The 18,578-nt window shown below is 46.2% G+C and overlaps 1 pseudogene; it reads left to right on the forward strand.

Moving 5' to 3' along the window:
* Positions 1-6,226: 6,226 nt before the first annotated feature.
* Positions 6,227-13,198, forward strand: LOC148388031 (uncharacterized; annotated as a pseudogene).
* The last annotated feature ends 5,380 nt before the right edge of the window (positions 13,199-18,578 follow it).

Below are 18,578 nucleotides of genomic sequence, written 5' to 3' on the forward strand. Positions count from 1 at the left end.
AATCTGTCACATCTACTGGATTGTGAAATGTGTGACAGAGCATTCTATATAATATCCATTGAGAGAAAAAAGAAAAAAAAAGAAGCCATTGCTTTCAGAGAATGTAGTCAAGCGAAATTGTATATACATCAACATGCCAAAATCTGGGAAAAAAGCTGGGAAAAACCAAAATATCTTTAAATTTGAGAGGTGACGATGATCTGACCGAAATTGATGCAATCAGGAGTCCCTAGAGGAGTTCCTGATTAATAAGAATTAAATGACCAAATTGCAGCGGGATGGGAGTCCTCCATTTGCTGCTGGTGAATGATGAACAAGAACGTAGACAGGATAAATTACATCCATTACAACATGCAGAAATTGGGCAAACGGACACAAGTGGGGCTCGAGGCAGTGCATGAACAGCTAGCCATGCCTTCCCTAATGTTGATCCAGAACCACAATGCTCATGATATGTTGTTGTCTGAGAAAGGAGGGGTCTGCGCAATGTTCGGAAAACAATGCTGCACCTTCATCCAGAACGACACCGCCCCTGATGGGAGCCTGACGGAGGCGATTGCAGGCCTGCGATCCCTCAAAACGAGGATGAAAGAGCACTACAAGTGGATGACTGCTTTTGGGAAGTATAACGCCCTTGTGTCCTCAATTTTACCATCAGTTGCAGTGTTTGTTGCTATGCTCATCTTGTATGGATGTTGCATACCATGTCTTCGTGCTCTGTTTAATCGTCTCGTCACTACAGTAATATCGCCCATGGAGGACGAGATTGCTCAGATATACCTAATGTCTGAGCGGCAACGTGATGATGTTGATGGCAAAATTCCTGCATCTGTGTTACCAGACTTTTCCCAGATCCGTGGGATTCTGAATGATGACATCGCAACATTTATCCTTTGGTGTAAACATATTTGTCCTCATGAATGTGATCCGACGACTGAGAGTCGAGAAAAGGGGTTGGTTACGGTGATGTGTGGATTTGAGCAAATATGTGATAAACAGGTGGGAAATGTTAGAATAATTAGTTTTGTAGAAGCGCTGGCCGGCCTGAACCAGAGGTCTCATACCTTCGCTCAAGGCCAACATATCTGCCAGGCTTTAGGGAGTTCTTATACTCCCTTCCTTGTCTTATCTGTGAGAGGCCCTCACTAGTTATGAACAGAACACCTTTGTTCTTTGTCTAGCTAAAGAAAAGTTCTTTCTCTATTATACCATGTAGTTTCTATTTATGAATTGTTGTTGACCGGGACAGTTTTTAAGTTATCCCATATTTACTCAATGTTTGGTTAAGTAGACTTCATGCAAGTTATCTCACATCTACTTAACGTTTGTTGGAGTGTATGCACGAGAGGTATCTGATGATTTACTCATCATTATTATTGTGTGAAACGTAGCAAGAAAGTCTAGAGCATTGTTTTACAGGGACACGGCATCCAGGAGTTGGATATCAACACCGAGCTGTCACAATCAGTACTGCCGACCCATCCCGCTCTGGACTTGCAGATGTAGGAAACTGGATGGGAGCTTTGGACATCGCCGCTGTTTGCCAGGATGAGAGAGCCGTTTTCAAGGTGTAAGGGCTCTACTACCAACATGGGTACACCATCGAACGGGACCTACTTCGTCCAGAAGTTCAGAAAAACTGCCTCACCTGCATCCTATGAGTGCACGTGCCTGTTCAGAACAGATCGTGGTTTTGTGGTCACAAGAGTTGTCCCATGCTGCCTGCCAACTGGACACGAGTGTGTGCGCCAGTGTGTGTGACAGACTACACCTACAGACTAGAACATCATCAGCTGACGAAAACACGAGCACATATACAACTTCTTAGACGTGACAGATGTGATAATGATAATGAAACGTGGATTGCATAGATGCTGTTCTGTTGAGCATGTTTTACAGAAGCTTGTTGATTTGACCATCAAAAATGCTTCGCAAGTAATGGATACAATGATGTACTGTTTGTGTTTTTCTTTTTCTTTTTTTATTGATAGCATTCTGGTCGCCTAAGGCAAAGTGTGAGACTTTTCCTGCTCATAGCATCTGGCCAGCAGGTTTTTCGCTTGCACAATAAGTTTGATCTGGGGTATTGAGGGAAAACCTCATCTTTTACTATTCTTCTTTCTTTGTTATATTTTCTTGCTTGCCTTTGTTGTTTGGGGTGGCATAATCATATGATAAAACAGGAGGGAGATGTCAGGGTTTTCCAGATTATCCTTATCGTATGATTATGTTGGAATGCAACCGGTAATAAATAACCTGGCTTGTCCCATCCTACACAAGGTCGTAAAACACCCCCTGATGTGTTTTGACTAGAGGACAAGGGCTTTCTCTATCCAGTGCGCTCTTACCCCCACTCTGTTTTTCTTAATAAATATGCTCTTGCAGGAGGGAGAGTCAGACCTCCATTCGAACATCGCTGTACGCACAGTGACGAATGGACTCTCCACCTGTAGGTGTCTAAAAGGACTTACTTGTCTCCCGTGTGGTTCTTGTAAAATAAGTTGGAGTGAGCGAATCTCTAACATTAAGTGTTGGTTTTGTATGGGTTTCTGGTGTCAGGCGCAGAGCAGGAAGAGGACTCGAATGCAGAGATTCCAAGGTTCAAAAAGATGTTTATCCACTGATGGTCGAACAAAAAACGCCTCACTAGGAGGGAAAAAAGGGGAAACTAAGGCGCCTCGAACCGAGGGAGAAAAAGGGGAAATCAAAGCGCCTCGAACCGAGGGAAATACAAAAACAAGGGAGCGATGTAACCTAGTTAACATCGGTGATCAAAAACGTTCAGACAAGGCTTCTACGTGGAACTTGAGGGTTTCGTGGTCGCTAGTGTTCTCAACAAGGGAAGACGCACTGGCACTGGATACGAGGAAGGACGCGGGTTATATGGACACAGGAGGGAAACCCAGGTGAAGACAATTGGACATTGACGCAGGTGCACACACTTGGAATCAGGGTTTCACGTGACCGGACGCACAGGGGAAGGACACACCGACTGGAACGAGAGGAAATCACACAATAAAACAGGAAATGAACCGGACGACACATGACAGCATGACATCTGGGGTCCCATGACGAGTTCTCATCATGTGACCATCTTTTACATAGGTCGACATTGTCACTTGGTCTGTTCAAATAAATCCATAGACCATAGCACGCTCCAACCACAACGCAGCAGAGGATCCACCTGGCATGTGGAGCCCCGTTGCTACTAGGATGACAGAAATGCCGATATTTCCCATTGCCTAGTCAGAGTGGGGATCTTATGGATTCCATTCTTCACCAACATTGAGACGCCCCGCCCTAAACGACAAGGCCCCTTTGTAGTCAGACTCCCCCCACTCCGAAAATGGGGTACAGCACCCTCTGTAACGTTCAAGGGTTGAGGTGAAACTTCGCTGGGCCTTCCAGCAATGTTCAGTGCAGTGGGGATTGTCAGCAAGAGTTGGAATGGCCCCTCCCACCATGGCTGGCCCAGTTTGTCCTTTTTGACGACCTTTATGTCGTCCTAGTCTCCTGGCTTGGAGCGGTTGTTGACCTGTGGGGAAGAAAGATCAGGCGGCAGTAAATTTGCATTTGACACATCTTTCAGTTTGAGTGCTCTGATCATGCTATCTGCCAAGGAATGTTCTTCGTCTACTTTTTGCAACTCTTGTAGTCAATTTTATTGCCTTGTTGAACTGGGCAGATAGGAGTGTTTGCGGGAAGAGTTTGAGCACTTCCTAATGATTCCTCCTAACCAAAGACCATTCGTGACAGAGGCTTTCCCATTTATTGCCTCCTGTTTTAAGGGAGATTCTCTGATTTTGGTTGAATTTGTACTGGGGTAATGGGCGGTAAAAGTCCTACATCAGATGGGCACTTTGTCCACAGTTTTTCAGGAAGCCCAGCCAACTCCCCCCCCTCCTTTTCATTCAAACAAGTGTTGATTAGCCAGGGAAGCGCATAAGCGCGTGCCCTTAACAGCTACACCACTTCCTCATAGCTTATTTAGTCACTTTTCAATCATCTTCCGTTTGCTTCAAGCAAAAGTTTGAAAAGCTTGAGAACGTTTTAACTTAATGGTATGACGCCAAATGTATTAGAGAATCCATATGTCATAAAGTGTTGTATTATTACTGTTGGAAATGATATACTTTTTATCATTGGATTCTAAGTAACGACTTTTGTGTGCAAGATTCTCCGCAGTATGTGACCATCAGGCCTCGTGAAAATGACTTGGGGGCATATGGCCGGCTAATGACTGGAGTCATTAGCCGCGCTATACAATAAGCCCCACAGTTAGCTAGACATGTACAGATCATGAGATTGTCATGGGATGGCTGAAGCAGACAAAGGTCTTATTTAAGATGAAGTCATGAGTACGGCACAGCGATGTATTCCCTAGCGATGTATTCCCTACGTCTTTGTTAAGCTAATGGTCATGAGACGTCCATACTGCCCCGTCCATAAGAGTATCCCCTTTGTTCTGTGGGAATGGGATATAACTATGGAATGTTTTTCCTGTCTGGAAACCTACTCGACCATGTACACTTGCCCCTTTGTTTCTCTCTCAATAAATGGCACGGCCGAAACTCAGAGCAGACTACGAATCACTGCCACACTTGCTGTGTGTCTGTGATCCGTCCTTCTGCGCAGGAGAAAACGCTAAGCCAAGAAAGACCTACCGTCTCCGAGATTGATTTCAGATAAATGTTACAAACCCAACATTTTTGGGGGCTCGTCCGGGATTTCCTGAAAATCTGCTCGCTGATCCGAGGAGTGTTGAAGACGCCGAATCCGTGCACGGCAGGGGTCAAAGGACGCCTGAAGAAAGTCCTGGGGAGCGACGTTCATCCACCAGGCCGGCGAAGTCCAGTTCAGCACCTCTCGGCGGTGACGATTGACGGAATCTTCAAGAGGAATCTCTCGGAGACTTGGTGAGATCTCTTCGTTGGCCGCGTGGTTGGGGTATTTCAGTCCCCAGAAAAAGGGTACCCGGGTAAGGGCGGCGGAGCCCTTGTTGTGAATTCCAAATAATAGGAATTCGGTCTACAGATGTACTTGTAGACGTAAATACACCTCGTTGTGTTAAGAAAATTCCGTGGTGTGAATGGTAGCATGTATCACTCGGTGTTGTGCTGCATGTAACATAGTGGGAAGAAATAACGAATTTCTGTGGAAGCACAGGCAAGAATTCCTCACCAGTAAACTGGTCGAAGCAGGAATTACCACAGAAAGTCGTTATCCCACTAAAGAAACATTCCAACTTTAGAAATCCCTAGGATTTGACAGTTGGACCAAATTGATTAAAATGGGGGGCCGTCAAAGTGTTACTGACAAGGTATCAGGAGATGAAAAGTATATGTTAAATAACTTTCCAGACAGTATCGAATGGTTGACAAAATGGAACAAAAAGTATGGTGTGACTGGTCACCTTAAAGTAGATCAGTGGAAAAATGTAGTTGCCAAACTTGAGGCTAGTGTGATTATGAAAAAAGGAAAGAAAAAAGAAGAAAAGGAAAAAGAATTGGGATGTGCGAAGTTATGGTTAAAAGAGGCTGAAAAACGACGCATAGCTGGACTAAAAGCTAGAGAGGACCGAAAAGCACAGCAAAATAAAATGACTGGTACAATTTGTTTTGTCAAACCAGAGGACAATGAAGGACAAGGACGACAAAGACAGAGACAAAATGACGTGGCACCACAAGGACTTGACGGAGTGAATGGAGAAGCAGTTCAAGCACAACTTGAGCATTCCAGTCTATATCCCACGAGGGAATTACAGGCCGCAGCTAGAGCTGAAGCCAGCGTGCCCCCACCCTATTCTCCGGTCTCTCAGCACACTAGACAAAAGACAAGACGAATGACAGTCCAGCCGCAGGCTGTCCCAGACAAAATGACTGAACTAACACGCGACAAATACTCAGACGAGGAAGGTGATGACCCGATAATGGGCAATTATCCCATGATTCAGGTCCCTAATCCAAATGCCGACGGACCAAATAATCAACACATGTACGTGTTTCGACCTTGGTCAAACAGAGAGTGCAGAGAAGCTGTTGAGGGAATCCCTGATCCACAAGAGGATGTAGAATCCTGGATCAGAGACATGGAAGGAGTAATACACTCATATAGATTAAATGGTAGGGAGGCAGGAGAAGCTTTCCAGTGCTCCATCCCTCGTTTATGGGGAAGAGTGAGGGGAGATTACACAGGTAGAACTAATCAAGGGGAAGTTTTCCAATACCCAGATGATGGACAATTAAGAGGTCCATATTTGGCTCAACTAAACGCTTTATGGGACCGATGTAGAACAACATTTAGGAGAAGAGCTGATTATGGACGTTTGGCAGGGATAAAACAAAAATTGGGTGAGGATGTTGATGACTTTAGGGTGAGATTTGAAAAAGAATTTAGAGTTCACAGTGGAATTCCCGCAGACGACCAAGACGCAGGCCCCTACCAACAACAATTAAAAAATGCCCTTTTAAATGGAATGGAATCCAAAATCAGTGAATGGATTCGGAAACACAATGTAGAGGTAGACACAGCTAGTGTTTCCACTGTAATGCAATGGGCTAGACATGCTGCTAAAATTGTAAAGAAACCTAAAACTCCAACAGGGTCAGCTGGAGTTTTTTGGGCAGACTCGGACTGCGTGGAAGAATCAGAATTCTTCTATCAAAACCACCTGCCCTATCGAGGCCGAGGTGGACGCAGAGGAAATTTCAGGGGGAGAGGTAGAGGATCAGCATCCAAAAATCCTCCCCGCTGGTCTGGCGACCCCAATGCCTGCTGGTATTGTGGAGAAAAAGGCCACTGGGCCAAAGAATGTCCTAAAAAGAAAAAAGGACCGAGGCCAGAACAGAGCGCATGACTAAATGTTGAAGACAGGCATGCTCTCTTGGATGTTTTTACAGCAGTCGAATCATTGAGTAACTTAAAAGAAAAACCATTAATAGATTTAATTGTTAATGAACAAAAAGTAACCTTTTTGTGTGATTCTGGCGCCTGTACATCAGTTTTAAGACACAAAGTTAAGGGCCTGACCACTGGAAAACAGTCAATTTGGGTCAAAACAGCTAATGGTCAGACATACTTGGAACACATGACCCTACCACTAAAGGTTAAAGATCCAGAAACAGGCAGCGTGACTTCAGCACCAGTTGTCTATTCACCACACTGTCCTGTAAATCTCCTGGGAAGGGACTTAATGTCAGCCCTGGGCACAGCTGTGCTCCCACTAAAAGATGGGATGACAGCAGCCAGAGTGCCACACCTCTTACTCACAGAGGATGATGAAGCCGTTTACTATTCACTTGATTTCCCACACTCCCTCTGTGACAGAGAAACTGCAGATCTGATCAAATTTGCAAAATCCACCATTTCTGATTTACAAGATGAAATGCAGTACACCAAATTACATGTCACAATGAAAGTTTCACCATGTACAGACAGTGAATATAGTGAGGAGTTCCTAAACCAGCCCTCCGTTCCAGTGTCCATTGACTATATATATTCTGATCACAGATCATTTGCAGGTGCCACAGTAATCTTACCTACAAATCTAAAAAACATGTATAGAGGAGGGTCAATACCCCACGTGTCACTTTTGAAACCAGAACATATTCAGTGGAAAGACACTGGTCCGAAGCTAAAAATAGCTGTCACAGCAACTGATTATAAGCCTTGTGAAATGGGATGGGAAGCTCCAATTTGCGAATACAGCCCAAGCTGTGACATGTACAGACATAAATTTTGCATGTTATTTACAGCTACCCCAAAAATCCATGCCCTAGAATGACAGACAGCAACAATTGCATTTTCAGAAGAGGATGAAAAAGATTTGAAGAATGTAGATCCTGTTGTGTGGGCCACGGGCCCGACAGATGTTGGTCTGATTACAGCCATTCCACCTGTGGAAATTAAACCGATATCTTCTTACAGACCCAGAGTAAAACAGTATCCTCTGAAGCCTGAAGCTTCTATAGGCATTGAACCAGTCATTAAAGACCTATTAAAAGCAGGAATAATTAGGAAATGTAACGACTCTCCATGTAATACACCTATATTCCCAGTTCAAAAAGCAGAGGCATCAAAGTGGAGAATGATCCAGGATTTGAGAGCTGTAAATGATGCAGTGCAGACCAGAGCACCAAATGTTCCTGATCCGCACACATTACTAAATTCATTACAGCCAAATAGGACTCATTTTACAGTGATTGATTTAAGTAATGCATTTTTCTCTATTCCTGTTGCTGATGATTCTCAATATTGGTTCGCATTCACCTATAAGGGTCAGGGGTACACCTATACCAGATTACCACAAGGTTTTACCGATAGCCCAACCATTTTCACACAAGCTATCATGAACTGTATGGCTGGTTTCACACCTTCATCTGAGAGCCAAGTACTGGTCTACGTTGATGATATTTTAATTGCTTCAGAAACAAAGGAAGCATGCAGACAGGATTCCCTCCGCCTTCTGCAACACCTAGGCCAGACAGGAAATAAAGTCAGCAAACAGAAGTTACAATGGGTAAAACCAGAAGTAAATTATCTTGGTCATACACTCTCAGCAAAGGGAAGAGCGGTACAACAGGGCAGGAAACAAGCTATATTAGACACACCACGACCTGTCACAAAGAAACAACTTATGTCTTTCTTAGGACTATGTAATTACTGCAGAGCATGGGTTCCATTCTATGCTGAAATGGCTCAACCACTGATAGAGGTAGCTCATGGACAGCTATTAGCACTCAAAGATAAAATTACATGGACACCAGAAGCGGAAGAAGCATTCACAAAATTGAAAATGGCATTGGTTCAAACAACAAATTTGATCCTACCTGATTATAACAAAAGGTTTATGCAAACAGTGGACTGTAAAGATGGGTTTATGACATCAGTGCTGACTCAACAACACGGTATGAAATGGCTACCAATAGCTTTCTATTCCAAAAGACTTGACCCTGTAGCTAGAGCTTTGCCACCATGTGTTCAGGCTATATGTGCCGCCGCAATGGCAGTAGAATCGTCAGCAGATGTTATCTTGTTCCATCCCACAGACCTGTTTGTACCACATGCTGTTGATGTGTTGCTACTTCAAAGTAAAATGAATATGCTGTCTCCAGCCAGGCATTTGTCCTACACAGCTCTGTTGCTGTCACAGCCACACATAACCATTAAACGCTGCACTATATTAAATCCAGCTACTTTACTCCCTACACCAAATGATGGTATACCTCATAATTGTGTAGAGGAAACTGAACAACTGCAGCTACCCAGAGCAGATCTGTCAGACACACCACTCACCTCAGGTAAAACGTGGTTTGTAGATGGATCTTGCTCAAGAACACCAATAGGAAAAACGCAGACAGGTTATGCTGTAGTGGAAAACCCAGATACAGTGATAGAAGCGGCAACGCTTCCTTCGCATTTCTCAGCCCAAGCAGCTGAAATCATTGCACTGACCAGAGCATGCACTCTAGCAGATGGACAAGACCTGACTGTATATACAGGCAGCCAGTATGCATTTTCAACAGTTTTTTATTTTGCAAAACAATGGGAAAGGCGTGGAATGATAACTTCAACAGGAAAACAAATAACACATGCACAACTTCTAATCCAGCTCCTCCAGGCAGTAAAGCTTGCAATTTGCAAATGCGAGGCACACACACGGAGGAAAGACTTGGTATCACTGGGCAATGCCCTAGCAGATAAAATTGCAAAGGAAGCTGCTACAGGCAAATATGGAACCTCAGATCTATTTCTGAGCTTGCCGTCAGATAAGGAGGAACTAATAAATACACAGATTCTGCATGATATGCAACATTTAGCCCCTAAACAGGAACAGAAAATGTGGATAGCTAAAGGTGCACAACTGACAGACAAAGACATATACGTTGTAAATGATAAGCCTGTTCTCCCTAAATCCCTTTTTAAAGCGGCTGCGATTTCGACACATGGGAGTACTCATGTGTCGACAGGGGGGATGCAGGAGCTAATATCACAACACTTTACAACATATGGTTTCAATTTGTACTCAAAACTTTTTTGTAGAGCATGTGAAGTATGCATAAGAAATAATCCACAAGGGAACGTAAGGCCTAAAAGAGGAAAATTCCCGGAACTAACATACCCGTTTCAAATGTTGCATATGGACTTCATAGAACTAAACAGGTGTGGACTGTACAAATACTGTTTAGTCCTAATCGATTCCTTTTCAAGGTGGACAGAAATAGTCCCAGCAAAAAATGCAGATGCTATAACAGTAGCAAAGGCTATCTGCAAAACCATCATTCCCAACTATGGCATCCCAGAGACCATTTACAGCGACAATGGGCCACATTTTGTCAATTCAGTCATTAACAAAATGGCTGAACATTTGCAGATTACATTAAAAAATCATTGTTCCTATCATCCATCGAGCGCTGGCCTTGTTGAAAGGACAAATGGAACAATTAAAAATAGACTAACCAAATGCATGGCAGAAACAGGAAGACCATGGCCCGAATGTCTAGATTTGGTAAAACTCTATATGAGGATTACGCCCTGTAGCAAGGGTTTAACCCCTTATGAGATCATTCATGGCAGAGCATACAGGCTCCCTCTGTTCTCACATGATCTAGACATAGCCACAGAAGAGCTAACTTTAGCTGACTACATGATCAAAACCATGCAAATGAAAGAAGTCTCAAATGCAAATTTACTGCCCTCCACTCCTTTATCCCCACAGGATGACTCAGCGAAACCAGGCGACTGGGTTTTCATCAAAGTAATCAAGAGAAAGACGTGGTCTTCACCCCGGTGGGAGGGACCATTCCAAGTCCTACTTGCCACACCCACCGCTGTCAAGATTGCAGAAAGACCCACCTGGATACATCTCAGCCACTGTAAGCTGCAGAGAGTGCTTGACCCCTAGGCCCCGGTCAGGACGAAGTCTGGCTACAAAGGGGGTGTCAATTATAGTTTGGCATCAGTCTCAAACCGGTGAAGATCTAAGAATCCTGACCATTTAGCTCCCTGGGGGTTCAGGTGGCTCTGTGGAACTGAACAGAAAATGGCACTCAGAGGAGTGCTTGTCTGTGCTGTGGCTGTAGCATGCTTGCCGATGACATGGAGTGTCCAGGGTCCCCAAGGGGAAAGGGGAACTCCCACCCGAATCAAGAGAATGACGACCGAACTGTTGACAAAGTATATAACGATAAACCCAGATATACCACATGCAGACAACATGTGGTACCAGTATGTGTCAATGTTGGCCAAAGCATCCAACCAAACTGAATGTTACGTATGTTCCATAATGCCACGATCAAGTCAACAGCCCGTCCTACATGCCCGACCGATGCCAGAGAAAAATGGATGGTGTTTCGCATTACTAAGGGCTTTTGGGTTTGATCCCCTCGAAGGACTGAAACGGTCAGGAATTACCGATGCACAACTGGCCACCCATCCCTGTTACAACATCTCTAGGCCATTCACAATAGTGGCAAAAAGTTCTGTTGTCACACCCGCTCCAGTGACTCTCGAAGTGAGTAAAGCCATCTCACATCCCTTGTGCTTCCGACGAAGACGTGTTGATGGAATAAAGGTGGGAGATACAAAGCGCTGCATCACCACCGCACTTCTAGAAGGTACCGGCGAGACCTCGATGAATACCACAGTAGCAATCAGACAAATCCTAGCAGGAGGCGAAAATCCCCATTCTATCATCGAAGGGGGATGGTGGCTCTGTGGTCGCCGAGGCTACGCAGTCCTTCCCGGACGATGGGATGGCACGTGAGCCCCCGTATATGTGTCAGATCACACTGTGTTCCTCAGTCTGACACATTTTCAGGAACATCATCAACGAAAGACCCGTGCAGCTGTGGCTCCCACCTTCCGTCCCTACGACAGCGTCTGGGGCTCAGACGTACCAGATGAATACAAGCTTTGGAGCACAGGACAAAAGGTGGCGCTCACACTCTTTCCACAGGCGGGTGTGGCTAAAACTATTCTCAGAATAGAAACCATGGACTACAGGTTGAAGAGCTTTGCCAATTTTACTCTTGAAGCCCTTACAGGTTACCAGACAGAGCTGCAGGCTCTGAGAATAATGGCACTACAGTCCCGAATGGTTTTGGACCTCCTGACTGCTGAAAAAGGAGGTGTGTGTGAAATAGTTGGTACTTCCTGTTGTACCTACATCCCAGGAGAAAACGACACCCACATCGAATATGCGCTACAAGGACTTCGGAACCTCCGTAAGGCTATGTCCCAAGATGAAGCTCCAGCCAAGGATGCCCATCCCTTTTGGTGGCTGTTTTACGGTGATTGGAGGCAACTTCTCTTGAAGGTTGCAATTGTTTTAGTTGCCATACTGTTATTTCTCTGTATTTTTACATCGTGCATCATACCTTGTATTCGTCACATGATGACTAAAATGTTGACATCAGCGTTTGCTGTCCAGAATATCATGTTGGTCCAGCGTGAACAAGATGAGTGGGACCACCTTGCGTAAATCACCTACTTGTCTATTTTTCTTCCTATTGATGATCCAAAAGAAAAAAAGGGAAAAAACATTCCATTATGACGAACTCAGCTAAAGCCGAATGGAGAGCTGTAGTTCTGATAAACTCTGGAATGTAAACGTTCATGCTTTTTGATGGTACTATACTATATTGTGTAAGCATATACTCATTTATACACATATGTAGTTATTAGTTGATGTTTTGTTTTCCCATGAATTCCAATGTTAAAAACAGGAGGGAATGTTGGAAATGATATACTTTTTATCATTGGATTCTAAGTAACGACTTTTGTGTGCAAGATTCTCCGCAGTATGTGACCATCAGGCCTCGTGAAAATGACTTGGGGGCATATGGCCGGCTAATGACTGGAGTCATTAGCCGCGCTATACAATAAGCCCCACAGTTAGCTAGACATGTACAGATCATGAGATTGTCATGGGATGGCTGAAGCAGACAAAGGTCTTATTTAAGATGAAGTCATGAGTACGGCACAGCGATGTATTCCCTAGCGATGTATTCCCTACGTCTTTGTTAAGCTAATGGTCATGAGACGTCCATACTGCCCCGTCCATAAGAGTATCCCCTTTGTTCTGTGGGAATGGGATATAACTATGGAATGTTTTTCCTGTCTGGAAACCTACTCGACCATGTACACTTGCCCCTTTGTTTCTCTCTCAATAAATGGCACGGCCGAAACTCAGAGCAGACTACGAATCACTGCCACACTTGCTGTGTGTCTGTGATCCGTCCTTCTGCGCAGGAGAAAACGCTAAGCCAAGAAAGACCTACCGTCTCCGAGATTGATTTCAGATAAATGTTACAAACCCAACAATTACTATCTTTCACTATCTGTCCTACTCCCTTGTTGGATTTTGTCCACAATTTAGGGAGCGCGCTATCTGCGCCTCACGGCAAAAGCCATTGCCAATCAACTGTTATCCAATTTACTCACTGCGTGCTCGTTTGATTTCTTCAGATTTAGGAAAATGCTCAGACACTGAAGCAGAAATTAGACTTACACAGGTTGGTTGAGTTCAATCACAATTCTTGTTCAGAAAGCTCTGTTCTCAGGAAAGTACAATACAGCGCTGGGCCCTTCAAGAGCAGAAAGTCTCCATTCAGAAAAGGCAACGTTCAAGGTTCTTTGGTCAGCTTATATTCAGTTGAACATGCCGGTGTGGGCCGAGTTTGATGGGTGATGAGTCAGGGGTGTGGCAGGTTTGCAGGAGATTCTGATTCCATGGGAGTGGGAGCTGGTTATGGGCGATTCGGTGTGTAGGTGGGGGCTGTTGGTGTGTGTGTGTGGGGGCTGTTATCTTCCATCCCGTCTTTCGGCCTTGGTGATCTTCTTTGGCCGAGTTCTTGGGTGGGGGCTGTTGTCTTCCCTCCCGTCTTTCGGCCTTGGCGATCATCTTTGGCCGAGTCTTTGGGTGGCTCCTTCTGGCACCTGCTGGTTTTATCTCCACGTGACCTTCCTGTGAACATTCTCCTCCAATCTTGCCCATACACTGTCGCACCTCATCGTTTCATCATTCTTTCAATTTTGTCATTTTGTACGAAATTATGTGAGGTTTTGGCTGTGACATCATTAATCTATTACTGTTCCCTGACTATGCAAACTTTGTTCTTTTGATACTCCATGTCTTTGCTTACGTCATTATATTCTTAGTTTAATCATGCTTCCAACCGTATCTTTTCTTTGTTAAACAAAATATTTCCCTCTGTGCAGAGCGTTCAGTAGTAATCGAAAAGCTGGCGTCTCGCATTAGGCAACATATGACATTTAGTCAAAACACAAGATATAATCGAGTACTGAACGGTCAAGACGACTCTGGCCGTGTCCATGATTTAGAGAAAAAACATCAGGCATGCATTTCACAGTTCCTCAAGGGCCATTAAGCTATTTAGGCAATATATCAAAAGACATTTGTTATTTCAAAGTGCTCAGAAATATATATCAGATCAAAGTTATAAAAACCTTGGTCATTACCACCTATCAAAAATGTCTAGTTATGTCTTCTTTATTGATTTGGTGTGTAGGTATAATTATATGCTTAAAATGTTTATTTTATTGATTTAATATGTGAATATACTTTTCTGCTTATGTACTTTATTCAATGCGGTTTGAGCATATCTGTTTTTGTAGCTAGGCAGGACTTTTTGTATTTCGACCCCATTCCTTCACTAAAGTACACACACCGTTGACAACAAAAAGTCTGTACGTGACATAGAGGATGAATATGCCGACGTATTTCAAGGAATAGAAAAACTCCAGATGATACACAAAATACAGTTGGTAGACAACTACAAACCAATAATTCACTCGCCTTGTAAAGTACCACAAGCCATAAGGGAGAAACTCAAAGTAGAATTGCAGCGGCTGGAAGAACTCAACATCATTGAAAGGGTTGAAGAACCCACCAAATGGATCCACTCACTGGTAATTGTGGAAAGACCTGACAAACCACTAAGGTTGTGTATCGACCCAAAAGAACTTCACAAAAGTGTTAAAAGGTAGCACTTTCAATTCCAACAAGGGAAGAGATATTTGGAGAACTAGCCGGAGCAAAATATTTGTCAACGTTAGATGCTTCCTCCGGGTTTTGGCAAGTCTGCCTGGACAAGGAATGCTCCAGGATTTGCACTTTCAACACTCTGTTCGGGCGTTACTCCTTTAAGAGACTGCCTATTGGTCTAACATCCGCACCTGAAGTCTTCCACAGAACTGTACAGCAAATATTTGACAGGGTGCCTGCCGCTAAGGTCTACATTGATGACATATTGATTAGTGGATCCACTATTGAAGAACATGATGCCAGGCTAACTCAAGCTTTAGAAGCTGCCCGGCCGCATGGGTTGAAGCTAAATGCAAAAAAATGTGAATTCAGAAAAACAAAATTCACCTATTTAGGTGAAGTGTTAACGTCAAAGGGACTCCAAGTCAGTCAGAGTAGGTTTACAGCCATCAAGAAAATGCCACGCCCAACACATAAAGAAGGTGTGCAACGCTTTCTGGGCATGGTAAACTATGTTGGTAGATTTGTACCTAACCTGTCATTACATACAGCCCAGATGAGAAGCTTGCTATGGAAAACCACAGAATGGTGTTGGAATAATAATCATCAAAAGGAGTTTGAGGAACTACAACAATTAATCGTGCAGGCCCCTGTGTTAAGGTTTTACGACGAAATGCGCAAAACAAAAATCTCGGCAGTGTCACGTATCGTCCCCAACTGCTCCACTATGTGTCTGTTGTCTTGGTTTCTGTCTGTGTGCTCGCCCCTCCCCTCCTCTGTGCCCATGGTCAGTGCGATTATTCCCACCTGCCTCTCGTTACCTGTCGTGGAAATAAGTCCTGTCTGCCCCTCACTCCCTGTCGGATCATTGGTTGTGATTGTTCGGTGTTGGATTTACGTTGAGTGTTCCTGTCATGAGGTCTTTTTGGTTCCTGTTGTCGTCCGGTCTTGGTGTCGTCATGTCCTGATGTCGTCTGGTTACACGTCCTGGTCAGTCATTCATGTTATTGTGGTTACATCGTGTCAGTTTGCCTTATTTGAGTTCACCAATAAACCCTGGTCCAAGCTGCACCTGATCGTCCTGCTCCATGCTCCACCCGACCGTGACAGAATGATCCGACCACCAAAACGACCAGCGCTTGGACCCCCCTCCACCACCAGCTCCCGCTGCGACGCCCGATCCACGTCTGAGCAGGTTCCAGCGCCGTGGGCTCCACAGCTGCCGTCGAACTTGTTCCCGCGACACCGGACCCGCGGCCGCCACCAGACTTCGCTCCAGCGACGCCGGACCCGCGGCCGCCATCAGACTCGCGGCCACAATTGGCCTCACCCCGGCGTCACTGGACCCACGGCCGTCGTCGGACTTCTTGCCAGCAACACCGGACCCTCGGTCGTCGCCGGACGTTGAGCCAGCTGCACCTGGCTCCACTCCCACTGCTGCGGCGCGTGATGGCTCCTGCCGCTACGCACAGCCACGCCTTCTGAAATGGCGCAGATCGCGGTACGGACTTTCAGAGTTGCCGCCGATCGCGGTTAAGACTTCCAGCGTCGCCGCCAATTGCTGTATGGACTTCCAGAGTCGCCATCCGAATGCATTTTATGTTTGGGTTGCCGCCCGAGTGCGGTTCATGTGTGTGTTGCCGCAGATTGCGGTTCAGTTTAGGGTTGCCGCCCGAGTGCAGTTTAGGTTAGGGTTGCCGCCCGAGTGCGGTTCAGGTTAGGGTTGCCGCCCGAGTGCGGTTCAGGTTAGGGTTGCCGCCCGAGTGCAGTTCAGGTTAGGGTTGCCGCCCGAGTGCGGTTCGTGTTCCCCAAGTGCTGCCGATTGCGGTTCCGGTCCCCAGTGTGTGCCGCGAGTGTGGCCCTGGGTCCCTGAACGCCGCCGAGTGCAGTTCTGTTCCCCAAATCGTCGCCCGAGTGCGGTTCCGTTCCCTAAGTCGCCGCCAGAGTGTGGTTCTGTCCCCTACTGTCCGCCCGAGCGCGGGTCTGTCCCCCAAGTCGCCGCCCGAGCGCGGTTCTGTTCCCCAAGTCGCCGCCCGAGCGCGGTTCGGTTCCCCAAGTCGCCGCCCGAGCGCGGTTCGGTTCCCCAAGTCGCCGCCCGAGCGCAGTTCGGTTCCCCAAGTCGCCGCCCGAGCGCAGTTCGGTTCCCCAGGTCGCCGCCCGAGCGCGGTTCGGTTCCCCAAGTCACCGCCCGAGCGCGGTTTGGTTCCCCAAGTTTTTTTTTTTTTTTTTTTGGGACGTCGGGGGCCGTCCCTTGTGGGGGGGCTTCTGTCACGTATCGTCCCCAACTGCTCCACTATGTGTCTGTTGTCTTGGTTTCTGTCTGTGTGCTCGCCCCTCCCCTCCTGTATGCCCATGATCAGTGTGATTATTCCCACCTGCCTCTCGTTACCTGTCGTGGAAATAAGTCCTGTCTGCCCCTCACTCCCTGTCGGATCATTGGTTGTGATTGTTCGGTGTTGGATTTACGTTGAGTGTTCCTGTCATGAGGTCTTTTTGGTTCTTGTTGTCGTCCGGTCTTGCTGTCGTCATGTCCTGATGTCGTCTGGTTACACGTCCTGGTCAGTCATTCATGTTATTGTGGTTACGTCGTGTCAGTTTGCCTTATTTGAGTTCACCAAAACACCCTGGTCCAAGCTGCACCTGGTTGTCCTGCTCCATGCTCCACCCGACCGTGACAGGCAGATGCTTCTAAATCAGGGTTAGGGGCAGTTCTACTACAGGAATATGTAAACAGATGGAAACCTGTGGCATATGCCTCCAGAGCACTCACAGGGGCGGAATCTAATTATGCGCAAATTGAAAAAGAAGCGCTGGCCTTGTCCTATGCATGTGAGAAATTCCATGTATACATATATGGTAGAACAGTGTGGGAAGAGACTGATCACAAACCACTTATCCATCCATCCATCCATCCATCCATCCATCCATCCATCCATCCATCCATCCATCCATCCATCCATCCATCCATCCATCCATCTTCTTCCGCTTATCCGGGGTCAGGTCGCGGGGGCAGCAGCTTTAGGAGGGACTCCCAGACTTCCCTCTTCCCACCCACTTCATCCAGCTCATCCCGGGGGATCCCAAGGCGTTCCCAGGCCAGCTGAGAGACATAGTCTCTCCAGCGCGTCCTGGGTCGTCTCCGGGGTCTCCTACTGGTGGGACATGCCCGGAACAGCTCCCCAGGGAGGCGTCCAGGAGGCATCCTGATGAGATGCCCGAGCCACCTCATCTGGCTCCTCTCAACGTCGAGGAGTAGCGACTCTACTCCAAGTCTCTCCCGGATGACCCAGCTTCTCACCCTATCTCTAAGGGAGAGCCCGGACATCCTGCGGAGAAAACTCATTTCATGGCCCGACGTCTCCGCGCTGGCCCCTCTTCCGCTTCCTCGCAGACCCGCTGCCGACGCATCCCAACAATGCTCCAGGACGGAGCAGTCTGAGCTCACGACGCAGTCCAACCGGGGGAGGAAGAGCAGGCCAGTCTGGCGTCGCTCCATGACGAAGCAGTCCGAGCGCCCTTAATCTCTCCGCACCAAAGTCCAGAACGCCATAAAACCCACTTCCGCCGATGT

This window comes from Syngnathus floridae, chromosome 13 (assembly GCF_059516105.1).
Source record: "Syngnathus floridae isolate MCC-2025c chromosome 13, RoL_Sflo_1.0, whole genome shotgun sequence".
Classification (NCBI taxonomy): domain Eukaryota; kingdom Metazoa; phylum Chordata; class Actinopteri; order Syngnathiformes; family Syngnathidae; genus Syngnathus; species Syngnathus floridae.